This window comes from Alexandromys fortis, unplaced genomic scaffold, assembly GCF_014885135.2.
Source record: "Alexandromys fortis isolate MF-2015 unplaced genomic scaffold, M_Fortis_MF-2015_v1.1 scaffold_143, whole genome shotgun sequence".
Lineage (NCBI taxonomy): Eukaryota > Metazoa > Chordata > Mammalia > Rodentia > Cricetidae > Alexandromys > Alexandromys fortis.
Window position 1 is genome coordinate 3,972,993 of NW_026068044.1, and position 27,308 is coordinate 4,000,300.

Consider the following 27,308-nt stretch of genomic DNA (forward strand, 5'->3'; position numbering starts at 1 on the left):
GCCTATCCCAGTCCTCCAAGAAACTCTGTTTCTTCCATTTCTTAAGGCTTCATGGCGGGGGTGGGAGGGCTGTGAATATCTGTTGTCCCTGTGTTCTTGCAAGTGACAGTGCGGACCTAGCCACCCCATTTCCTTGCCGTCCACATTTAAGGAGTTTTTGCCTGCAGCCTCCTCTGATTCCTGCTTATTTACTGTCCCTTACAGGTGACTGCTCAAAGCCACCATTGGTCTAAATAAAGAGAAAATAACCAGAAAGTCAGGACTCCTCAGGGGGATATTTCTGCAGGGATCTTCCCAGCGGACTTGTCTTTGACTTGTGTTTTCAGCTGTAGAGATTTCTCTGTCCAGTCTAACCACCACTTGTCACTCCTGCCTCTCTGGGGACAAAGGTGACATTTGCAGAGTTGGTTGGCCAAAGTGAGGAGTGCTATCAGGGCCAGCTTGAAAAGCGTAAATTCTGGGGGAATAAAAATGAACCACTCTCCAGGCGGTGGTGGCGAATGCCTTTAATCCCAGCACTCAGGGAGGCAGAGGCAGACGGATCTCTGTGAGTTCAAGGCCAGCCTGGTCTACAAGAGCTAGTTCCAGGACAGGCACCAAAAGCTACAGAGAAACCCTGTCTCAAAAAAAAAAAAAAAAAATGAACCACTCAGCAGATGTTTTCAGATATTAACCAGAATGGCAAAGGCGGCTTCCTAACATAGCTCGAAAGAGAACCAAACTGAGGCATGAGAAAGGGTTTGGGTTATTTCTTTCCATTTCATTTTTTTTTTTTTGGACAGGTGATGTGGGATTCCCATCTGTATGCTGTGAAAATGTTTTATTACCATTGGTTAATAAAGAAGCCACTTTGGCCTATGACAAGGCAGAATATAGCGAGGCGGGAAAAGCCACACTGAGTACAGGGAGAAAGAAGACCTAGTCGAGATATGTCAGCAGCTGCTAGAGAAGCAAGATGTGAGGTAACCAACCTTGAGCCTCATGGTAAAATATAGAATAACAGAAATGGGTTTAATATAAGTTGTAAGAGCTAGTTAATAATAAACCTGAACTAATAGGCCAAACAGTATGTAATTAATATTAAGCCTCTGAGTGATTATTTTAAAAGCAGTTGCAAGAACAGGCAGAACAAGAAACCTCCAGTGACAGAGAGGGGCGTTGGCAGGGATTGAACTCAGGGCTTCACGTATGTTCTACACATGCTTGTATACCTTTGTGACACTCAGGCAGGAAAGCAGGCCATCGGGGCACGTTAGTGAGCAGGGCCACTGACTGAACTGTGCAGGGACACTACTTTTGATCATAGTGATTCTGTTTCTAACTTTTGTTCGAGATCCATAAAAGCCAAAAGGTAAGCCCAATCCATCTACCCAGAATGTTACTTACAATGACTATGGAGGTTAACCATGGCAGGAAGTTCCTAAGACATCCCAAACTCTCTGCAGCCACCTAAGTGTGATCCCAAGGAGAGGAAGTTCACATTCTTCTTATGACTTTTCTCTTCTCACCCTTCATGAAATAACTCCCCATGTTTAGGTATTTGTTGGGATGGCGGAAGTGCCTTTGATATAAGCAGAAAATGGAAATGGATGTTGTATAGGTCACACAACAATGTGTTCTCTTGATCAAAGTATATCAGGAAGGTGGGAGGAGATTAATTCTGAATTTGAAACCTACTGTGTAGGTAAAGTCAGTTTTGGTGCTGCCTGGTTTGCACAGTATTCTGTCTGAAAGGCCCATGTAAACTCTGAGACAGTGAGCAAGTGTGATTATTATGATGGTCTCTGATTAAGCAGGGGTTTTAGGCATCAGCTGTACTCAGTCTAGGCTCCCAGACCCCATTTTAACTTGAGGGACTCTGTAGAGTTCAGGGGTCGCTGAGCAAACTTGTCTGTGTGACATGCAAGTCCTTGGGCTCATGTGTCCTTACCACATGCAGCCTTCCACTTTACTCAGCTCTGGGCTCTTTGTTTATCTGATGCATTGCTGGGGACCAAACCCAGGGCCGCACCTATACCTATACCAAGTGCTTTACCTCCCAGTTGCACCCTCAACCCCCATCTATCCCAACACATACTGCATTCCACAGCAGCAGCCTCCTTAGGAATGTGGTCTTACTCCCTCAGACCAGGGAGTTGAAAAGGAATCTATCTATGGCTGCTGCTGTTTCTGAGGAACGAGATCAAGGTTCATATCTGGTGCCAAGCTGCTTGCTGGCGAGGCCCTAGGCAAGAGACAAAGAAGGACACACATGTATATGTCTTCCCTTCTTAGAAAACCACTTTTGCTGGGCTGGAGATGTGGTTTCGTGGATGCTGTTTGCCTAGCAAGACCCTGGGCTCATCGCCAGCATTGAAAAACCACAGTCAATGGCATTAAATCGCAGGGCTCATTCTGACGGCCCTTGTCTAACCTAGTCATGTTGATGGCTGCTTCTATAAACATGACAGTTGGAGAACGTTTCTACACTCTTTACTGTCCTAAGGAAGGTGGAACTCTTCAAAGAGAGCACCATCAGGTAGAGGGGACATGTAGTATCCAGTAGTGAACGTGTTTGCATGGTTGTTGCACAAGGAGGGGGCCCTTTGTTTGTCCCAGCTGCCTGGCTATCTTACACCCCAAATAATCCCACAGAAACTATATTCATTTAAACACTGCCTGGCCCGTTAGCCCTAACTTCTTATTGGCTAATTCTTACATATTAGTTTAACCCATCTCCATCAATGTGTATCGCCGCTGTGACTGTGGCTTACCAGCATGAGTCTAACCAGTGCCTCTCTCAGGCAGGAGATCCATGGCGTCTGCCACTCTGCTCTTCTTCCCAGCATTCCGTTCTGTCTACTCCGCCTACATAAGTTCTGCCCTATCAAAAGGCCAAGGAAGTTCCTTTATTCAACCAATGAAAACAACACATAAACAAAAGGACCTCCTACACCACATGGTGCCAAATGAGAAATGAGAAAGAGATTGTTGGGTCCACAGGGATGGCACAAAGATGGGGACAGACCACCAAAGTCTAGTAAACCAGAAGTAAACGTTATTCCAGGAAGAAAATTAGAAACTAAAAAATAAATCTCCGTGGTATGCAGGAAGCTTATCAGCTAGCTGAGACCACAGCCAGAGATGGATTGGTAAGGCTGTGGCAAAGGTCAGCTTCCGAACCTCCCTTTTCATATTAAGAAGCATTAGACAATAACAAAAGAATTTTTACAACTCAAGGTAAAGCTCAGATACAAATTGCCCTTCTTTGCAATTTCCATTAACAGAATTTTCAGTTAGACTGGTGTTTGTGTTTAGCCCATTGTTTCTCTCTGGTACTAGCTGATGGTGTTTCTCAAAGCTCTACTTTCTCTTGACATTGCCACTTTTGCATAGCAGGGAAGGGCGTGGGCCAATAGAAAACCAAAAGGTCAAAAGTCACGTACACCCACCCCATCACTTAAAAAGTTAACTCAACTCACATGAATTGCTGGTCATGAATGGTCAGGGGAGTTGCCTAAAAGCTGATCCTCGGTCTGCAGAGGGCTGCCTCAGCCTCGCAAATAGAGCTACTTGTCAAACAAAGTAACCCACTGTTAACAGTTAATCCTTCAGCTGCTGAGAAAGCTGCTGACAGTCTGCTCTCATTCTCCTAGGCTTACAACTCTATATCTCTTTATTTTTACATTCATATTTCTGGAACCTACATTTTTATATTCTTATTCTTGGACTCTTCAATATTATGGGCTTTTCACAAGACCAGAAAAAAAAAAAAAAAAAAAAAACAGGCCATCTCAGCTTTTCTTCATGGAAAGCCTGGTCTCACCTGCCTTATTTTGTGTGGGTTCCTATCCTACCACGGTCAGAACGTGTCGTTGACGAAAAGGCAAAGCCCATCCAGGTGGAGTTCAAAGCCATTCTTTCTGAATCTGTAAAGAGCTGACTCTTCAGACAGGCCAAGAGTTTTATCTCTTTGCTTTGCCCAAAAGGTGCCCTCAGAGTCCAAATTAAACCACTTAAAAACTGGGATAGTCAATTTGCATGTTTTTTAAAATGTTGACTTTTACACTGTTAGACTTATGATGCTGGGCAAGACACACAGCCTCCGTATTCAAGGTTCCTTCTGGAATATGAAAGCCATCACACTGATTTCAGGTGCTGCTGACGATTCAATGAGATATAAAAGGCCCATGCTAATCCCAGGTACATCATTGCTGGTGATCGGTGTGGAGCCTGACATGAAGGCATCAAACTTTGAGCCTCCTGGTCTCTCATCCCCTCTTAGGACATGGCTGTTCTTTTATTCCCAAATGATGGGGTCAGACACTGGGCCGGGCCAGCAGCAGTGTGTAGCTGGAGGCTGGTCTGTATCCTGCCTGGTCCTGTAGCCACTTATAAAGTTATCACTCAGAGGCTTGATATTAATTATAATCATTTGGCTCAGGCTTATTACTGACTAGCTCTTACATTTAAATAAACCCATTTATATTAATCTGTGTATCGTCAGCTGGCCCATGGCTTAGTGGTGATGCCTGGGCATCTTCCTCCTCCAGAGACTGCTGGCATCTCCCCTGACTCTGCCTTCTTTCTCCCTGTATCTCTGCTTGGATTTTCCATTTAGCTATAGCCTGCCCTGCCATAGGCCAGAGCAGCTTTATTCAATCAATAAAGTAACACATAACATCCACATCAGCATGTCATGCCCATCAGCCTCCAAAACAGCATGATCAATAAGCTCTTTTATTTATAAAGTATTCCATTTTAGATGTGTTATTATAGAAACAAAATGACCTAAGATAAGATCTTCTGTTTAAATTTTTCAGATAGGACCAGAGCTTGTCATTTACAATTGGGCACACATATACATATGTAAACATATATATGCCATATATGTGTATTTACGTGTATATATTCCCTATATATGTCTATGTATATATATGTCCTATATATGTCTGTATAATCCCTATATATGTCTGTATATATGTGCTATGTTTATATATGCCCTATATGTATGTATATGCATGCTCTAGATATGTGTATAGATGCCTTATTTATCCCATTTATATGTGTGTATATATCTTATTCATATGTATATGTACGCCCTATATTTATATATGCCCTATATATGTGTGTTGTAGGGCGAGGCCTGCTTCTTCATCCTGGCTGCCTGGCTAGCTTAGCACCGAAATAACCACACAGAAACTGTATTAATTAAATCACTGCTTAGCACATTATCTCTAGCCTCTTATTGGTTAACTCTCACATCTTGATTCAACCCATTTCTATTAATCTGTATATTGTCACGTGGCAGTGGCTTACTGGGAAAGATTTTAACCAGTATCTGTCTCAGGCAGAGGATCCATGGCTTCTCTGACTCCACCTTTCTTCCTCCCAGCATTCAGTTCTGTTTTCCCCACCTACCGAAGTTCTACCCTATCAAAAGACCAAGACAGTTTCTTTATTCATTAGTCAATGAAAGCAACACATAAACAGAACCTCCTACATCATATGTGTATCTATCTATCTGTGTGTGTGTATATATATATGTGCATATATAACTTTAGATATATATAATTTTAGGTAAAATGGTTGGGTAGATTGATAGCTTTTAAAAATGTCCTTCTTGGTTATGAAATCAGGAACAAGGAACCCTTACAAAGTAATCTCCTCATTCTAGAAAATGTGACTTTACGTCTATATCGGCGCCTGTGTTCCTACAGATGATAGTGACCTTCCAGATAGACACTGACCCCATCTGATCTCCCATCTGCTCTCAAGGATGTCTGTGTGGAAGGTGCTAGGGGCTCCTGGTGACTTGTGCTTACTGCAGAAGGGACAGCAGGCTGCCTTTATACCTGCAAACCCTCGGCGGACACAGGTCACACTCTCCTTCTACCTCTGCATCTTGAACTAAGGAAAGCAACCACCTCTGTGGGCAGGACACGGGACTGAACAGGAGCAGCAGCCGCGGCACAGCAGCAGGGGCCACCTGTCCACACTCAGCCAGCCGCGGGTTTCAGGAACGGTTCATCACGTCTGGGAAAAGTGAAAAGATTGCCGTAGGGGGGGCTCGATCGCCATCACCAGACTTCACTGCCTTTGTTCCAATTCCCAGAAGTCCTAGGAGAGAATGCTTTCTGCAAACTTTTTTTTTTTTTTTTTTTTTTTTTTTGGAGCTGGGAAGTTTTGAGAAATCCGCTGGCTCACTCCCAGAGTGTGAAATGACATTTCTCTGTTTGACTCCCAGTCAGTTCAAAGGCTCCTGCAGCAGCTCATCCAGCAGCAGCCAGTCTCTGCGTAGGGGTTCATTAAAGGAGCGAGTGCCTGCCTTTGTGTCCCTCTCCTTGCCCGGAGGCTTTGAACTAGCATGTTTTAGATTAGTTCCTGCACTTTTGCATGAGACAACTGTTTTTCTCAGAACGCGCTTTGGATGTTAGTCAGATTATCCAGAATTCGGGCTGGAAACTGTGGTCCTCTATCGAGTTCCCTGGGAACCTTATTTCCTTTTTTTATTTCACTTTGTTTAAAACAAACCCTTTGAAGTCGATAGGTATGTTCCTTAAAGCCCAGTTTGACTAATGCTATTAAGGAACACCATGCTAACAATGTCATTCGTGCTTCAGATTAAATTATGGCGGTAATGTGTCCTGGGTCCTGTGATCTGTAATAAGGCTGTCTTGGCAGTAGAATGTGAGAAAGTGGTCCAATGGGAACATCAAAGGAATCGTCATTTGTACCTTTTCTTCATCTTGGACATTTTCAGGGGTCCCAATGTTGCGGTCTGAAGTGGTGATTTCTATACCGGCAGCACCATTAGGATGAGACACCCAAATCTATTCCAGTATAGATTTATTTCTATAAATGTGCGGGTGTTCATGTTTGTACAGATGGTGGGGGTGCCTGTAACATGTGTGTGCATTCCTCCCCAGGAATGCTGCCTGCCTCTTCTGAGTGAGGGTCCCCTGTCGGTCTGGAGCTCAACAATTAGACTACTCTGGCTAGCCAGTGACCCCCTGAGAGCCTCCTGTCTCTGCCTCTCCAGTTTGGGGATTACAGGCCCATACCTCCATGCCTGGCTTTGTATGCTTCGACCCTCACAATTGCAAGGCCAGGGCCTTATCAGCTGAATCATTCCTCTAGCCCCATTTTCTTTGAAGCTACTGTTGACCGACTTTTCCCTGTGGGTAGAGGGCACTGTGTTGCACCATTAAGACAGAAGGTCCTGGTGCCCTTTTAAAGATAAAGTCACAGGAGCGATGCTATCAAGATCAGGTGATGCAATGAGGTCACAGGTGTTCCTCACCCGGCAGTAACTGGCAGCCCTGGGCTGGAGGGTGAATGCTCGTAGTCCCAGAGCCCCTCGCTTAGCCACTTTGCCCATCTTTGTCTCTTTTCATACCATAGATCATTTGCCAGATTGTTCCGGTTGCCATTCTCTCCGGCCACATCCTGCACTGCTCCATGACCTCAGCGCTCACACCTGTAAAGGCCATTCTAGATTCAACACAGCACCAGACAGACAGGGCTGGGCACGGCAATGCAGCAGGCACACAGAGAAAGCAGACGGACGCCTTCGTGGAAAGAACAGATGGTTTCAGGAGATACGTTTGCCAGGGATGGTAGTATTCCTGTTTGGATGGGATGGAGGAGAGGGGTCTTACTCTGATATGACCATACAACACTGTTCCCTCCCAAAGACGATGACTTAATTCTGGCACATGCCCCGAATCCTGACACTTGGGAGGCTGGGGCGGGTGGATCTTGAAAAGGTCAAGGTACCTAAGGTATACAGTGTCTCGAAACCATAATAGCCGGTGACTTTTCAAGGCGAGAGGCCACCCCTTCTCGGTGTCCCCTTCCAGGCTTCCTCAAAGAATACTTCCTGGTACTTTCTAATTGATGAGATAAAGGGACAAAGCTAAAAATGGGGGAAGTGGAGAACGAACAACAGATTACCAGCCCCAGGACTACCTATGTGGTTTTTCAGCGTGAGCCGCTCAGCTCAGGCAGGTGGAGAGGGCTGAAATCTTTACTCTGTCTGTGTCACAGCGATGAGCCCCTAGGGGACAGCCAAGACAAAATGAGAACTTAGCTTTAAGAAAGAGCACTTGGTGCTTCCGTCGTTACTTACACCTGTGATATCCTTTCGGGTTATCTGATCTAATGGCTTGAAATCTTGATTCAATTGATAGGATTCAGGTTTTCTCCTTCCTTGTAGGTTGTCATAGATTTTTCAATTTCTTTTTGGGACAGTCCCTCATTGTGTAACTCAGACTAGTTTGGAACTTACTCTTTGGTCCAGGGTGACTCTGAACTCCAAATTCTCCTGTCTCGGCCTCTCCAAGGAGGAGGAATATAGACATGTACAACCATGCTCACGTCCTCACAGGGATTAGAAGAATACAAACTGGCAGAGCCCTGAAAGCCTGGGACTTGGATCTGCCGGTATTAATTCCTTTCCTGATGCTGTGATAGAAGACACCATGACCAAAAGCAGTTAGGGAGGAAATGGTTTACCGGGGCTCACGGTTCCAAAGGACGACCCCACCATGTTGGGGAAGGCACAACAGCAGGCAAAGAAGGTGACTACCCAGTCTCGCTTGCACACAGCAAGCCGGAAGTGAACAGGAAGAGGTTGGCAGAATACAAAACTGGAAAGTCCATCTTTAGTGACATACTTTCTCCAGCAAAGTTCCAGATCCTAGAGAGTCCATAAACTCTTCAAATTACACCACTAGCTAGGGACCAGGTTTTCAAATACATAAGCTTGTCGGGCCTGGGCCAATTCTCATTCAAACCATCAGACACACTAACCTCGCATTTTTGTCAAGGGACCCAACATCTAATCAGCAACCAGGAGCCCAGCACTTATAATCTGCGTACTTTGTGTGTGCTCCAATGGCCCTACTGTGGCTTCTCCACCTTGGGAGAAGAAGCCTGGAATCGGTCACTTCTCTTACCTCCAAGGCAAACCCTTGCCCAGTACCAGCTTCAGAGAGGGGCTGCTTCCTTGCGGTCAGGTTTCAGAACACTCAGCCTACGATGGCAAGGAAGCTAGCTGACCTCATCTTGTTAGACCGGAAGCAGAGAAGGGGGTCATAGTATTCCGTAGGATTTCTCCTTTCCCCTTTTACTTCAGCCCCTGGAATATTGCTGCCCGCATTCAGGGTGGGTCTTCCTCCCTGCTCAGCCAACTTCTCTGGAAACACCCTCACAGACTCACTCACAATGGTATCTCACAGCTTCCTTAGCTAGCTATCAATTCAAAGGGTTGATCACCGAGATAAGCCACCAGAAAGCTCCCCAAACCAATTAGGTTAAACGGTTTATCAATACTGCAGAGTTGTTGAATTACACGAGCATTCAAAATCAAAAGACTGAGCCTGTAATCTCGGCTACCTGAAAGGCTAAGGCGTGGGTTTGTAATTCCCAAGTTCAAACTGAAAGCCTGCCTGGGCAATAGAGTATGTTCAAAACTAGCACCAGTCACTCAATGAGAACATCTCAATTTTTAAAGAAGATTTAAAGAGAAAAGGCAAATGGCAGTAGGCTTGGTGGGGGAGTGCTCGTCTGCCATGCGTAAGGCCCTAGGTTAGTCCTTTAGAGAGAAAAGTAAATAACGTGAATAAACGTAATATAAATTAAACACTTTGCAGGTAGGCTAAGTATCCTTTATCTAAAGTGCCTGGGACGGAAACTATTTAGACTTCTGCTTTCACCATTTGGGAATGTTTGCGTACACTTTAGCAGCTGAGCATGCTGTTCTAAAATCCCAGCCAGTACTTTTAAATCAGCACGTTGGAACACTGGAAATCTCATATTTTGGAGCGTCTCTGAGTTAAGGATTCGGGATGAGGGATCCATCACTTGGGACTGCAAAGCACCAGACAATTTTGCATCTTATAAGTAGCCCTGTACCGCCCTGGCAGGGAAAAGGTACTGTGAGGAGAGACTTGCCTCCCCCATTGAGTTAGCACACTACCAAAAGGATGCCGCTTGCGGAATGGCGAGGAATCTAATGCTGAGGGGTGGGAAAGGACAGCCCGGGAGGGACCTGTCACCACCTCGCAAGAAAGACTGGAGCCAACAATGCCAAGTCAGTGAGGGCGGGACCACACCTTGGCCATGGCTATTTGGATGTGTATATACTTCCTGACTTCTCTAACTAAACAGCACGTCAGCATCCCAAAGGAGGACTGCGGCTCTCCTTTTTTCTTCTTCCTCTTTCCGATGTAGGCACCTTGAGAAACTTTTCTTCTGTTGACTGTTACTAACCCTTTTCTTTTTAATTGGCCTATTGCGGATGAGCAGCTGAGCTGTTAGCTTCCAGGATCCAGGCTTTGGCCCTCGGGTCTCTAGAAACCACCTGGTGAGTCAGCCAGGAGGCTCTGCTTCATTCCCTTTTTATTGCAAAAGATGCTGAAAACAGAAAAGACAAATAACTCACCAAGGTCTCTGATTAAAGGAGCACACCGAGTCCACACCTTTATCCCCTCTCCCTCCTCAACTTCCAAAATAATCACAGTAGATACAAGGCAGGAAAGGGTAATTGATCCACAAGACCAGCAGAGCCAGCATCAGCAACGAAAGAGGGAACACGGAGAGAGCACAGAATGGGTGGTAACCGAGTAGAGCGCAGGGTCATGGGTCCTTGGCTAGCATTTGACAGAATCAGGAAGTACCTGGATCTGTTCCTCAGAAGTCACTGGAACCCAGGCATGGGGGGCGGGGGGACGAAATATGCTTTAGATAATTGGGTTGATGGAGAATGTTTAACATGAAATAAACCGCCTACTTCCCCCAAATCATCGTCTCCTGTGGTAAAGTCACATTCAGATAAGCATTCAGACAAGAGCTGAGCTAGAACCTCACCTCCTTTGGAGACGACGGGTCAAGTCCCGGCAAGAGTATGAAGACGCTGTCCACATTTGTGAGGAAACCAGGCGCACCTATTTATCTTATCTAGAAAACAGGCTGAGCGGACAGTAGAAATGGATGCTGAAGCACTCAGCCCCTTTCCCATTGGCTTCCAGAACACCAGGCACTAACTAGGCTTTAACCCTTTAGTGTGGGAACCCACAGGAGTAAACTCAGTTCACCCTGACCAAAGGTCAGAGAGTTCAGGGCTATTTCCACCCCTGCCAGGTTATTGACACAGGAGGTTTGATCCAGGGTGTGGCTACTAACAGGGTGTTGTGACCTAGGCTACTCAATGTTTTAGGTATTGAGAAGGTAATTTTTTTTTTTTCCTTGTCTCTTTTGTCTCCCCCTCCTCTTTGGATTGGGGTTTGTAAAGCCTGTAAGAAATAAACATGAACAGGCAGAGTCAGTATTCACTGTGTTACCCTCCGGACTCTATCCTGTGTCTGTCTTTTCTTTCATATCTTTAATTTTTCTACTTGTCATTTCTTTCTTTCTTTCTTTCTTTTTTTTTTTTGAGAGAGGGTTTCTCTGTGTAGTTTTGGAGCTTGTCCTGGCTGCCTTGAATTAACAGAGATCTGCCTGCCTCTGCCTCCCAAGTGCTGGGATTAAGGGTGTGCGCCGCCACCACCCGGCTCTACGCTTCCCCCCTACAAGCGTGGACAAGTAAGCCGGGCAGGGCCCGGCTGATATTGTCACAGGATACAGCACTTTGGGTAGGCGAGGGTCATTCTTGATTGATCCGACCAGCCCTGGAGGAAAGATCTTGATTCTGAGACTGAGGTATATCCTTCACAAAACCGTCCAGTAGCCGAGGACAGCTGACAAGCATGGCCCGTTTGCAGAACATACCCATCCCATAATGCCTCATCTTTCCTCCTTTTCACTTGTTTGACACAGCAGTGAGTATCAATATTTGTGGGAAAACAGGTGTCCTTTAGAACTGGAAAAAAAAAGAAATTATATTTACAGATACAGTATCTTTAAAATAAAAACTTATAAATTAAAAATATAATAGCAAAAAATATCAGTTCAGTTGAAAGGGTAGAAAATGAGATGGATAAATTCTATTTGACCTAGAAAGAGAACAACAACAACAAAAACAGGAGATGAAAATTAGGAATGAAAAGATGAGAAGATTAGACTATTAAAACAGAAATACATAGGTGGAAAAGAAATAAGTAAACAAGAGAGAAGAAGTAATGAAGGAAGATGATCCAAGAAAATGTCCACAGACAAAGGACACGAGTCTCCAGGTATAAATGGCTGCACAAATATCACATAGTATTTGACGGTATCCCCAGATCATACATGTCATTGTGACGCTTCATAAAATAAAGATATTAAAAACTCCCGGACAGAAAGCAAACCATTGTCCCATAAAATCGATGGTGAAAGAGAATCACTTCACACTTCTGCCTACCACAAGGAGTCTGGAAAACAGTGGCGCACAGCCTTCAAAATCCTGACAGAAAATGCTGTCCTTAGGGAACTGTGTTCTTAACCTTCTCACAACAAAGTGTGACGGCAAGATAAAGTCACATTCAGATATGCAAAGTTTCAGAAAAATTTACTCTATCCAAGGGAATCACTGTAGATATTCTGCACCTCAATAAAGGAATAAACAAAAAAAATCAAGGAAGCAGAATTTGGAATACAAGGGATTCGACATAAATAGAGTGTAATGGTTTAGATAAAACCACACCATTCCCAGGGCCACGAGGGGTAGCTGGGTCCCACCACTGATGTGGGAGTGATTTCTTACTAATAAAGAAACTGCCTCGGCCCTCATAGGACAGAAAATTAGGTAGGCGGAGTAGACAGAAGAGAATGCTGGGAAAAAGAAGCTGAGAGTGAGTCGCCGTGATGCTCCCACTCCAGACAGACGCAGGTTAAGATCCTCTCTGGTAAGCCAGCTCATGGGCTACACAGAATATTAGAAATGGGTTAGAACAATATGTAAGAGCTAGCCAATAAGAAACTGGACCTAGCCGGGCCAGGCAGTGTTTGAAAGAATACAGTTTCCGTGTAATTATTTCTGGGTATAAGCTAGCCATGCGGGCGGCCGGGTGCCGGGGACGCAGCCCTGCCGCTCCTATTTCAACACACCACCCAAGGCCTCTGTGGGTCCCAGGCAGGTGGGAGGCAATGGGTGAGAGACCTCAGTGGGTCGGCAGGGCATCGGGGCCCGGAGCTTTGGCAGGTGAGAGACAGAGATGGATGGATAGTCATGCCGTGCAGAGAGAGGGTTTGGATCTAGTTCATTCAGTGGGTTCTGAAAGGGAAGGGAACGGGGGGAGAGAGAGAGAGAGAAAGGAAGTGAGAGAGGAGGGGGATAGGAGAGGAGTCCACTGCCACCTCCTCTGAAGAGAGAGGGAGGGCAGGTGGGGAGGGAGGAATGAGGGCAGAGAGAGAGTGTGTGTGCAGGCTGGAAGCAGGAGGAAGATCCACTTGCCCCTGCAGAAGGGAGCAAGTAGGCAGGGCTTGTCTCTTAAAGGGACAGGACAGACCACTACAGAGAGAATTATCAGGATCACAGTAGAGGAAAAGCCCAGACTGACAGCTGAACAAGAGACTGGGAACTGATGAGGGAAATTGCCTACAAAATGAAACTTAGGGAACACATAATTGTATTAAAAACACCGAGAAGGGTTAAATATTTGTGGATACTGTCTGAAATCGACTGATAATAAAATTAAAAAAATTAAAAGTCTAAATCCATCAAAAGACAAGTCTCTTAGTCCCTCCCAAACCCTGTAAACAAAGGCGGTGTGATCTCAGGAAGTATCGTATCCGAGGGTCACAATGACATTGACAGTCATTGTCCAAAAAATGACAGAACTAACTGGAGAGGACAGAAATGTGTGGTCTTTGTCACGTGAGATGGTTAGGGGTGACGGGTGCTGTTGAGTGAGCCTCAGTGCTGGAAGGAATGACCCACCCGAGTTTCAAGGAGCCCTGTTGGGGCACTGGAAGTGTGAGCGCACGTTTGGGTTGCAAGTGGTACATTCATTGTAAGAGTTCTCATGGTTGTGTAACTCTGATATAATTAGAGTAAATTCCCTATAACTGTATTTTTTTCCAAGCTGTATTTTTGTCACAAGGGATAAAATTATAATTTCTCACCTCTGGTTTTTGTTCCTGTTCATCAGACTGTACAACTTGTCCCTTTTCCGAGTACTGCGGATACTAAATATACAAGCAGATAAGGCTTGGAACATTTGCAAAAATAGAACTCAGGTCCAAAACCCACAGCACCAGCCAAAGAATTCGAGTCATCTTGAAGAGTAACCAGTCAATGAAGTTGGCCTGGCTTGAAGAAAATCTGCTATTCTCCCTGGCAAGCCACCAGCGAAATCCCACAAACTTGAACACCCAGCTCTCAAGGCCCAGAACTTGATTAGTAAATGTCAGCTGCCTCTCTAATTTAGGATCAATCAGAGAAAGCCAAATGTACTCTTTTAGCCAATCCACATTTGTCTGCCTACAGGTAACCCAATGTACTCTTTTAGCCAATCAAATCACATTTGTATTTGTACAGGTAATCCCGCCCACCCATGTCAACAGCCACCAATCAGAACAGAGTCTGCAGCTGTGCCGTAGCCTAGATTTCCCGCCACTCTCCTGCTTCAGAGTCGACTCTTTGGCCATAGACGCTCAGACCAGGAATTCTTAACTTTGGTGGGTCTCCTAGTTCCACCGTGACTCACACGGTTGCGCAGCAACACACGCTAAACCAAGAATCCAAGCTCGAGAGAGCCGAATGGTTTTCCGAGGGTTGGAGGTGCAGCGTGGCAGAGTGGTTGCCTGGCATGCCGAGACCCCGGGCCCCACAAGGACACGGAAAGGCGCCTGCCAGCCCTCTCTCTGCTCACACCCCGCCCTCTATTCCAAGTGCAAAATGCTGTAACTGGTCATTACAGAGGACGCCGAGATAAATGAGACGATTTGCGCGTTCTGCTTAGCTGAATTTAATAATTTTAGTTTCTTAAAACCCAGATAATCAAAATTAGCCAAGTTTACATAACTCAATTAAAGGCGCATTCATACTTTTACGAAAAAAAAAGCATAATTTTCAAAAGCAAGTCCTCCCAAAGTGAGAGCGAGTTACCCTTTTTGTGCAATTTTATTTTGTATTGTTTGTCTCAAATTGCCCATTTTGAATTTTCTTAACTGTCTTGGTATATGTCTGAAACAGGCTTCCTTCCCCTTCAAACCGGCTCTGCTGTTTACTACCGCACATGTAAATGTTAAAAGATTTCATTTGCACACATTTTCCTCGTGGCGTTTTAGAGCTGAATTGCAGATGTCCGAGAAAGGGGGTACCAATGTGATTATGGAAATTATTCTATTGACAATAAAACCAGTTTTTATAATGTGGATCTGAGAAAGCCAAAGAAAATTGTGGTTGGGGAAACAGATGCGTTCAATAAAGAGCTACCCGTGCACGTGGTGGGCTGGCTGGGAGCGAGATTCACATAATGCAATCAGTAGGAATTTGACTGGGCTGTGGCGTTGTCAAAGGCGCGTGGGCTGGCTGAATAATAGCTGGAAATTTGTTGTGGACATGAGACTATTAAGTCTGTCCCCTGCTGCATTCAGCAGGCCCCTAAAAACTATTATTAAATAACCGATTTTATAGCGACTGTTAAAATTATTTGGCCAAAGTATAAATTAAACTTTATGATGGGTACAAATGCACGCCTTAAAATGTATAATACTAATTTAGCTTTCCTTTCCTGATTTTTTAAAATACCCACTCAGACGAAAGAGCAGTGATTACCAAAATAAGGGCAGATTAATAAGGCTGCCAAGATGCCTTCTCAAAAGGGAGACACATTCAGGGTGACTGGCTCAGCGAACACAGAACGCTGTGGTTATCAGGGAACGGATATGGCGCCTGTGATGTCTAAGGACTCAGCAATGAACACAGATGACGGGTTGGGGTCTCCAGAACCTACCCCTTTGGGCTTGCGCAGGGTCATGGGGTCTGGTTCCTCACAGGTTCTTGGGGGCGGGGTTGGGAGCGGGTCCTAACACCCTCCACATCTGGAGAGGGAGAATGGTGACCTCGTGCGCACACACGCGGGCACGCATGAGCACACACACAGCGTGGCTCCGCCTTCCCGCTGCTCTTGTCTCCACCCACACTCTTCTCACAACAGACACTTTGCTAGGTGTCTTGTCTATACACACAGTGACTCTGGTCTAGTGATGGGACAAGCGTTCCTGGGGTCTGAATGAAGGCTGTTTGCATCTTACCTCCCTAGAGTGTCACCTGTATCACAGTGGCTGTTAAAACTGTGACACATTTTATCCTCAGAATTTGAATGTACATTTAGGAATGAATCAATTTCATATATATATATATATATAATATCTTAAATGTACTTAATGACAGGATACAATCTGAAAGTCTGTTGTTAGGCAGCTTTGTGAAGATAGTGTGGTGCACTTAAAAATGAGGCTATGAAATCCGTGATTGCTATCATCATACGGAACTGCTAAAGGAAACATGACTGACTTTACACTCCCCCACGCGCGCACGCATGCGTGTGCACATTTGGAAAGTTTAGGGCAGGAAATGATTTGGAAGCTGCTCTGGAATAAAAGTCATGAGTTCTATGTTCTGAGACTAAGCCTGGGATCCTCCGAGCGTAAGGATGTTCACAGAGACCCTCTGCCTCACGCTGAAGTCTCATCTTCCATCCAAACCGCACTGGTTCCTGCAGCTTCCTCGGGTGCTGCTTCCTGGCCTTGGCCAGCTGTGGGCATCCTGTTTGCCTCGCTGTCCTTGGAGCACTGGCGGAAGGCACGGAGCAGAGAGAAACCACCTTCCCCAAGTCCTGACCCTTTGGACGAGTCATAAAACTGGAGAATACTTTAGGAAACATCTTCATAGTTTATCGATTATTGACCAGATGTTAAGGTTGATCCTGAAAGCACAAATAGGACGTCATTTCCCAGTCTTGGTTTCTGAAGTTGGATGTTAACTCGCCAAGGAAGACGGTTAAGGTGGGTCCTGTTAGACTCAGCTCTGGGTCCAGGTTGCTGGGAACATCTGTGGTCCTATAACCAGTGCATCTGCCGGGTCTCTGGCGCACACCACACTTGCATGCAAAGAACAAGCCCCTTCTGGAATTAGTGCCTACTAAGAAACACGAGAAGGTAGTTGACAGGAGAGCTCCCGAGGACATCCTCAGGATGCCCACCGCCACTCCAGTCTCCCCACACATCTGCCCTGTGCCCGACTGCTCGGCCTGGCTGTCTCCACCTCTAACCAAAGTCCAGCAAGGAAGGATGCAGGCATACTGCCTTCTTGAAGTGAACCCTTGAACTCTGTTGACTCAAATGACCTCAAATCCCTGTATCTGCAACACCATTTTACTTTGTATCAGAATATTTTATATCAAAAGTTTTGTTGTAAAAAGCTGCATTTCCCCGTTTCCCCCTTGTCCTTTAATCGCTTTAGATACAGCTTCTCATGACCCTCCTCCCTCTGCTTCCAAATCGCATCTACCAGCAAACATTGTCTCTTTTCCTAACGAGGCACTGGCTGGACCGAAGGCCACGCCGTCTGACAGCAATTCTCTGAAAGCACCACATTTCAATTGCTTTGCCACATTTCAATTAGGAGACCTTTGAGGTGAGAAAGACAAGGAAATAGAGGGGGATCCAGGTGATGCCGAAAGCAAAATAGTTGAGCGAGGCCAGGTTCAGAGACATCTTAGGACTGTGGGAAAAAGCAGAAAAGACATTGACTCTGTCTCAACATAACACAGATGTTCAGAACAAGTACATGTGAGTATTCCTGAACATTGAATTGAAGCAGAAAATGTCCAACTCACTTAGGCGATGAACATGAGGTGGGGGTGTGGGGGTGGGAGTTCATGCCTTTTCAGAAGCTGCTGGGGTGGTAATTTATATTTATATAATTATATCTTTCTGCTGGGGAAAAGGGGGTGGGAATGTGATTGTCTTAGGGTTTCTATATCTGTGAAGAGACACCCCAACCACTGCAAACCTTATAGAAGAAAACTATTTGATTGGGATGGCGTCCATTTTCAGAGGTTGAGTCCATGATCAGGATGGTGCGACGTGGTGGCGGGAAGGCAGCCATTGGTTCACGTGTGGACCAATCACTGCCGTTGTCAAGGCAGGCCCAGGTCACAGCAGATGAAAGAGTGTTTTCGGAAAGGAAAGCAAAAGAGAAAACACTGGATAAAAGGAAAGACACCGGGAGACACTTGTTGCAGGTATGCATGAGCAAGGCAAAGGCGGAGGGTGTGGCTCAGTGAGGAGGCGCATGTCCCGCACATCTGAGGGCCCCGTTCCGTCAGTTCATTCACAAATCCCATAAAGAAGTCCGTGGGGAAGGAAATAGGCGCACAGTTAAAGTTGAGATGCAAGAGCTTTGTATTATCAGCGTCCCCAAGCTTCCTGTTTGCTGTGATGATGCCAAGTAGCAGACTGTTTTAGAAAAGCAAACTTTACAAAGTTTCAATGACCTGAGGTCAATCATGGCCCGGAAAAATTCTCTGTAAAATTCCAGAAATAAGCAATTCATGGTTTTAAAGCATATGCGCTTTTGAGAAGCAGGATGAAATCCTAGGCATATTGTGGTGCTCTTCCCAAGCAATGGTGCATTCACTAGGGCATCCAGACCGTACATCTTGCCTTCCAGTGAATCACATAGTAAATGTCTTGGTTGTTAGCTCTGTTGTTATCCTAGTCAGCTGCAACTTGACACAGACCAGTTACTTGACCGGATCTCAACTGTAAGAATTACCTCTATCAGATCAGCCTGTGGACACATGCGTGGGAAAGTATCTTGATTGATATAGGGGAGCCCTGCCTACTGTAGAAGGCAAAGCAAACAATTGTCATGGTTTTACAGCAGTATAGTGATGCTGCTAAGCTGGATATTCCGGATTGAAGCTGTAAAATGTCTTTTAAGTGAAGAGGTCAAAGCTCTCTGCTCAAATAAAAGGGCAAAGTGTTGTATGCTGGGCTATGAGATGGCTCAGTGGCTAGGAACTCCTACCCTCTGGTCTTCGAGAGGACCTGGATTTGGTTGGCAGCCCCACAGTCAGCGGCTCACAAACACCTATTACTCCAGCTTCACAGGGATCTGATGCCCACTTCTGGCCTCTATGGGAATAAAACACACACATAGAGAAAGAGAGAGAGAGAGAGAAATAGAGACACAGAGAGAGAGACACAGAGAGAGAGAGAGAGAGAGAGAGAGAGAGAGAGAGAGAGAGAGAGAGAGAGNTGGCTCAGTGGTTAAGAGCACTGGCTGCTCTTCCAAAGGTCCTGAGTTCAATTCCCAGCAACCACATGGTGGCTCACAACCATCTGTAATGAGATGAGATCTGGCACCCTCCTCTGGCATGCGGGCATACATGGAGGCAGAATGTTGTATACATACATGGAGGCAGAATGTTGTATTTGAAAAATATCAGTAGCATTGTTTGGGCGTCACCTCTGTCAGCGGCTGTCCTGCAGTTGTCGTGAACAAAAGCCGGGCCAGAAATTTAAAAAAGTGAATTTAAAAAAGTGAATTTAAGGAACACAATTTCTTATGCAGCTTTGAAAATGCAGCTTTGGAAAGTTTTCTTTAACTCTGAAGGTACCGGAGGTAATGCACAAGACAGGGCGGGGTGTGTGTGTGTGTCCAGGAAGGACGTCAGTCTCTCACCCTGACGGGTCTTGAGATCCTAGACTAGCGGAATGTGTATGACAAGGCAGTTTTCTCCCTCATATTCATTAGAAACTTTAGTCGGTGTATATACATTGCATACAGGCCAGGCCACACGGGAACATCTTATAAGTATGCACCGTACCTGGGCAGAGACCATTAGCACAAGGTCATTGGCTTACTCGTTCAAACCACTGAAGAAATGCTCTGGGCAACATTTTCTGACCATTATACTAATCAGGCAGATTTCAATGGCTGCTCATTAAAGAAGGAATAAAGACCTTACAGAGTTAGCCCAGGGAAGTCCAGCAAAACAAAACAACTTCTCAGCAAAAGTTAAACCCCAGTGCGGGTGATGATCTCATTTCTAGAGTTATCGCATTATCTTACCCAAATTCGCAGTTTTTAGAAATCCGCAAGACCCAGAAATAAACAGAAATAAACTAGCTAACCCTAGTAGCTATGTGCAGAAATAAAACAAACAAGGGGGCGGTTCTGGAGGAGTCCTGGATGTCACTGGGACGAGACAAAGCCTCTAAATTAGTAAGAGCGATGTTCACAGAACTGGGAGATACTTTCTATAAATAATTGAGAAGGAGAAGGACAGCTACATCTTAATAACTAGAAAATGCCCGCAAAGGAAACACAGTTGCATAGATGGCCATAGACAGACACACATCCACCCACGCTCACAACAGAGAGGCTTAGCGAGACCTGTACTCGGGAACTAGAGAAGGTGGAGCGAGGACACTCGTGAGAGACGCTCAGCGGCGCCTGTCTGAACTATCAGAATAAAAAGAATCAGCAAATTTTCAACCACGTCCATGGAGATTCCACAGCCTAAGGGAAAGAGAGAGAGAGAGAGAGAGAGAGAGAGAGAGAGAGAGAGAGAGAGAGAGACAGAGAGACAGGTTGCATAATATTTATGCTAAGAATCTGTCTTAGCCTCAAAAGTATAAAGAAAAAGAAACGTCTACTTGTTTTAATGCTCTAACTGTATCTCTCCTAGATAAGGAGGGACCACTATACCCATCTCACGTATGGAAATATACCGTGTCAGTAGGTGATGGTAATATTGCAGTTATTTCTCAATCTTCTTCCCATTTATATCTGAAAATATTATATCATCACTGTTTGCCTCAGTAACACCTGGACCGGAGGACACTGAGCGAAGCCCACTGCGCTTCCTTCTGCTGGAGACCAAGTTCAAGGACGGCTCGGCTTCTTCTGAGATCTTCCACACAGGGAAAGCTACTAATATTTCCCAAATATCCATCTCTTCCTATCCCATAGCGGGATGATTTTTCTGCATCTGTTTTGAGGAGTATCAACACAAACACACGAGAAAACGGCAAAAGAAATGGCCTTAACACACTCTCTCCCTTACAGGAAGCCCTGTGAAGTTTAAATAATATCCCCGCAAGTCCTGCAGGTTGTACCTGCTTATTTAGTTCCAAACTGACCCGGAACCTGAGGAGATTGCCTTGACAGGACCGCTAGCGAGCCGCTTCCCCAGCCCAAGATGGCACATGCGCGTCGGCTGTGAAACCGGCAGATTTTCTTTTGAAGGCTCACATAAGTGGAACCCCCCCCCCCAGTTTCCTTTCGCTTGTTCGGTTTTTGTTCCCAAGAACTCCAGTGGATGAGTCAGGCGTGCGTTCGTTGTCTTTAGGGAGGTTTTTCTAAGAGTCAAGAAAAACTGGCATTATTTACTCAAGGTGGAAGTGCGGTCCCTGTTAAAGCACATTAGCTTGGAGTTCCTGCAAGCCAGCATCTTGTTCCCGTCATTGAGCTGCCTCTGAAGCACTCAGCCATGCCACAGCAGCTCTGGGATCCTCAGGGATGTTTGTGAAAGCCATGGCTGGGTAGCACAGCTTCTGGGGTTTGCATATATATATCTATCCCTGCCAGGAAACGTTAGAACTCGGATACAGGCCCCTCATAGGATTTGATTGCCTCCCTTTGGTATTTATTGAATATCTGCTTCTATCCCAGGCATTTGTCATTCCAAACATTATGTACCACATCCGAAATACCTTTTAACTAGGCTTTGGGGACTTAGAGGACACAGCGCTAACATACAAAGATGTGAATTTTGCGTTCATAATTTAAATGCTTGCTAAAATTTAAACAAAGGAGGCTTCCTAGTTAACGAAGAATTTTATCCACCTTGCATCTATAATTTATACCTTTCGGCTATCACAAGGCCTCACCTACTCCTATTTAGTGCCCTGCATTCTGGAAATAGGCATGTCAGGATGCTACATCCGAACTGTAATTGGATTATGAATAATTTTTCTTTTTTTTTTGTTTTTCTAGGCAAATGTCTTTAACATGTTATACTTAAATTTCGTATTTGTGATAGAAACATTTACATTAAAAATTGTTAAAGGAAACTTTTAAACAATCAGTAATTGTGAATAAACAGCCCAGAGTCGTTTTATAGTAGATGAAACCTGGATGTGTCTCCCTGCAGAAACCTATTTAAGATTCACGTCCTTATGGAAAAATGCAGTTGCCAGCGAAGGAGGATCTTGAAAATTTCCACCATTCATTCATTTATTTATTTATTTTCATAAGCTATGCGATAAGCCAACTTCTCACTCAGTTTCAGGCCTCACCCAAAGCTTACACAGTGGGAACTGAGAATGATGTTGGTTAGAGAGCATTAACTTAACACTTTCCCTTGGCTCTTCTGAGAGTCTGCTATCCCTTCTGATGACCATGTGCAGACTTAGGGGAAGGTCCTTCAAATGCTTTGCGATTCTAATGCGGAGGTAGGAATATTCAGAATCTAATCACAAGTGTTTAGAATTCACGGTGAATCGTACATAGGAGGGGGAAGAATAGTCACAATTAGTTTGTCTCCGGAAGTGCTATAAAATATGCTTCTAGGCCGGGCGGAGGTGGCGCACGCCTTTAATCCCAGCACTCGGGAGGCAGAGGCAGGCGGATCTCTGTGAGTTCGAAGCTAACCTGGTCTACAAGAGCTAGTTCCAGGACTGGCTCCAAAGCTACAGTGATGGTTGAGAGATCGGACGCTTAAAAAAAGAATCCCACACTCTAGCTCAGAACTAAGAAAGAGACAGGCATTTATTAATGATGGATGAAGATGAGATCCAAACCAAACCGAACCAGCAAAACGGGGACCAGGGGGAAGAGAGAAGGGGCCAGACGCACTTCCACATCCCGGTAAAGAGTCTATGAGGCCACGCCCCAGTAGGCGGGTAGCTACTATCTGTAAACATTCCCGCAGCACTACAGAGAAACTCTGTCTCGAAAAAACCAATACATATATGCCTCTAATAAGATAGTAAAAGATCAAAATTCCTTTGGGATGACAAAAAAGAAGGTGAAGTAGAAAGCACAGTAGATAGCTGTGAAATTTGGCACTGCCGGACTCGGCACGGCACTTCTAATACCTGAGTCCGTTGCTCATGAATGCGTGATTGCACCAGCGACTGGCAGCCTTGTGCAGGGGTGGTCTTAAGTCTGTAGTCTCCTTCGCTGGGTAGGCATACTGCTGCCTCTTAAAAGAAGGATGTGTCCTCGGGATCCAAGCCCATGACGGCAGGGGCAGGATCAGCCGGTAGTGAGGCACAGACGGGAACCGATCTCTGCTACTTAAAATTTTCAGTTCATATAGATTTTATCCTGTGTCGCCTCTAAAGTAACCGTACTCACATCCCCATCTCCGGAAACCTCCTCCGCTCTGCACAGGGAATGGGCAGAGGTGACACCATTGATCGTCACAGGGGCTCCCATGTAGCAAATATTTATTTTCTGTTCTACCATGATATGAAAAACAGTTACAGTAAATGTATCAATCTCATTCGAAGTTCAAACGTTACAGATTCTACCTTGTCTCAGTAGTAAAGGTTATTTGATGCTTCCCATATTTTGTCCCATTGTATCTCCAAACATCATCCATGATAGGTATGTTTTTATAGTTATTCTCATAAAATACTATGCACAGAGTATGCGTAGTGCGTACCTGTCATTCTTCGGCTGTCTCCATTCAAGAAATCTAATCACTAATCTATGTAAACAAATCCAGGCCTCATCACTTACACAAAGTCAGCCAGTTCACATATCTGAAAAGGAGTGTAGTTAATCTTTCTTGTTTCATCAACGAGGTCTCTAAAGCCAGCAAACCCCTCAGGAAGGGTTCTAAGCAATTCATTCTCTGTGATCTTTTTAATCAAACCTAAAAGTCCCAGGCTTGAAGAGCGTGGCACAGAATTTTAACCCAGCCTGGCGATTCCGTACAGTGTTCCTGCAGCCTTTACGCCCCAACTCAGAATCTGTTCCTTGTCTTCCACCAGAACTACAAACCAGCGGCCCTCATACGCTGTCAGAAGCAGAATGAAGAAAAATCCCCAAGTGTGGCCACGGTGCCAAAGCGACATCTTTATTCACTTTAAATATTAAGGGATTCAGCTTGGCTTTTGAGTCTACCGTATCCATCAAAGACACCCTCTGTCAGATGCTTTCTTTTGTGAACGTCGTTCATGTTCATCGTTGCCGAAGTAGGCTCAGAATTACAGGATTGGGACCAACGTATCTTTGTTTCTTGCTGGAAAGGAAACAAGAGCTTGTATGGATTCTTCCACTTCCGGCTTGGTGTCTCCTTCATGGGTACATCTTCACGGTCTGCACAGGTATGGAAACAGGGAACCCCTACATCTGCCACCTGCTAGTTCTTTCCCTTCCTTTCCTCTCGTCTCTTCTGTGTAGGTTTTGGCTTGGCTAACTTTTTCATGGTGGGCACAACTAGATGGCGACCTCATTTCCTGGACTGATTTTTTTTTTTTTTGATTATGAAACTTTTTCAGTGGGGGGGGGGGCTTTACTTTTGTTCAGATTTTGAAATCGAAAGATAAATCATCCGGTTCCTTTTGCTACCGAATGGAGACGTCCATTTCCTTCTTTCTTTTTAATTCGCAGTATGGGTACAGATATTACTTCCTGGCTTAAGATGAGCTTTGGCTGAAGATGAGCTTTCTAACTGAAGACCCGTACGTACTTATGAATACCGGTGAGAAGACAGGATTGACCAAGCCAAATGAACAACAGCAGCAACAAGCAGAGGAGGCATAAATCACTAGAGGGCAGAATTAATGTGAGAATCAAAAGCTGGCAATCGAGGCAGGCATTAAAGAATGGACAGGGATATTTCAGTTACGTTAGGGAGACGTAGGGGGCACAAATGGCAAGATTTCAGGTGACGCTCCCCACCCCTGGGTGCTGTGAAAGCTCACCCGGGAGGGAGAGCTGGGATGAGGGAAGAATGACCTTCCGGAGACAGTATAGGGGAGAATTGTGCAGGAGAAGAAACAAGCCAGGGGACTCAGACCAAAAAGACATGTGCCCTGTGCCCTGTGCCCTGTGCCCTTGGGTATGGACTAGGACCCAAGAGGCACTATGGGACATTTCTAGGGTTAGGTGCCTACTCGTATTTCTTAATAGTGACACGGATATTGCAGTGTAGTAGACATGACATTTTAATCATAATATTTTCATACTTGGGTACACCAGAGACTTGCTGACCCTCCCAGAGCTGGCCAGTTTCTAGAAACAGAAAGTCATTCCCTTGAAAACAATACGTTCTCCATGCAAACCAACTGACCGACCCATAGTCCATGTCCTAGATCGCCTGCTTCATAAGCCTATCATAGTCTGTCTTGTTCTGCCCCTGCTCTAGGTCCCTAAGCACCAGGAACTAGGAAAAATCAGATAATAAGGAACTCTGGAATTACCCCAGCTAGTTGATCCTGGCTTCCCCTGCCCACCTGACCACTTCCTTTCTTTGGAGTTCCTAATGGAGATGAATGCCACGTGCTTCCCTTACCCACCCTGCCCCCTGGCTAGCGTCCTGCTCGGTGTAATAGCCTGCCTTCTTTCCAAGGGTCCAGGTCTTCCTTTGTGACATCATTTCCATGTCTGTGCATGGTGAAAGCAAACCCTAGACAGACTTAAAACAGAAAGCCACTGGATGCAGCGAGACATGGGAGTGACCGTCTGGGACAATGGTGAATGGACTCACACAGTCCACACCTCTAAGAAAGCAGGAAGAACAATGGAGAACTTACTGAAATGGTTCCTTCCCTTTAGTGCTGTGGAATCAACAGAATGCACAGACCTATAATAAGAAGCGTAAGATGTGCGTCTTCTCCACTGTACCGAGCCCCATTCATCCTCCCTCTTTAGAACACTAATAACTTTAAAGCCACTGGAGGAGAAAACTGGGCTTGACCTTGCTTTATCACTTGGTCACTATTTGGCTAGGCTCTGTTCTTCTTCACAAGGCAGTTATGATTTGACTGCAATGTATTTTAAAAAAATCGGGCTGGAGAAATGGCTCAGTGGTTAAGAGCACTGGCTGCTCTTCCAAAGGTCCTGAGTTCAATTCCCAGCAACCACATGGTGGCTCACAACCATCTGTAATGAGATGAGATCTGGCACCCTCCTCTGGCATGCGGGCATACATGGAGGCAGAATGTTGTATACATACATGGAGGCAGAATGTTGTATTTGAAAAATATCAGTAGCATTGTTTGGGCGTCACCTCTGTCAGCGGCTGTCCTGCAGTTGTCGTGAACAAAAGCCGGGCCAGAAATTTAAAAAAGTGAATTTAAAAAAGTGAATTTAAGGAACACAATTTCTTATGCAGCTTTGAAAATGCAGCTTTGGAAAGTTTTCTTTAACTCTGAAGGTACCGGAGGTAATGCACAAGACAGGGCGGGGTGTGTGTGTGTGTCCAGGAAGGACGTCAGTCTCTCACCCTGACGGGTCTTGAGATCCTAGACTAGCGGAATGTGTATGACAAGGCAGTTTTCTCCCTCATATTCATTAGAAACTTTAGTCGGTGTATATACATTGCATACAGGCCAGGCCACACGGGAACATCTTATAAGTATGCACCGTACCTGGGCAGAGACCATTAGCACAAGGTCATTGGCTTACTCGTTCAAACCACTGAAGAAATGCTCTGGGCAACATTTTCTGACCATTATACTAATCAGGCAGATTTCAATGGCTGCTCATTAAAGAAGGAATAAAGACCTTACAGAGTTAGCCCAGGGAAGTCCAGCAAAACAAAACAACTTCTCAGCAAAAGTTAAACCCCAGTGCGGGTGATGATCTCATTTCTAGAGTTATCGCATTATCTTACCCAAATTCGCAGTTTTTAGAAATCCGCAAGACCCAGAAATAAACAGAAATAAACTAGCTAACCCTAGTAGCTATGTGCAGAAATAAAACAAACAAGGGGGCGGTTCTGGAGGAGTCCTGGATGTCACTGGGACGAGACAAAGCCTCTAAATTAGTAAGAGCGATGTTCACAGAACTGGGAGATACTTTCTATAAATAATTGAGAAGGAGAAGGACAGCTACATCTTAATAACTAGAAAATGCCCGCAAAGGAAACACAGTTGCATAGATGGCCATAGACAGACACACATCCACCCACGCTCACAACAGAGAGGCTTAGCGAGACCTGTACTCGGGAACTAGAGAAGGTGGAGCGAGGACACTCGTGAGAGACGCTCAGCGGCGCCTGTCTGAACTATCAGAATAAAAAGAATCAGCAAATTTTCAACCACGTCCATGGAGATTCCACAGCCTAAGGGAAAGAGAGAGAGAGGGGGGACTCAAAATGAACGGAGCTACAGAGACTCGTACGACCGGGGCGGGGGGGGGGGGGGGG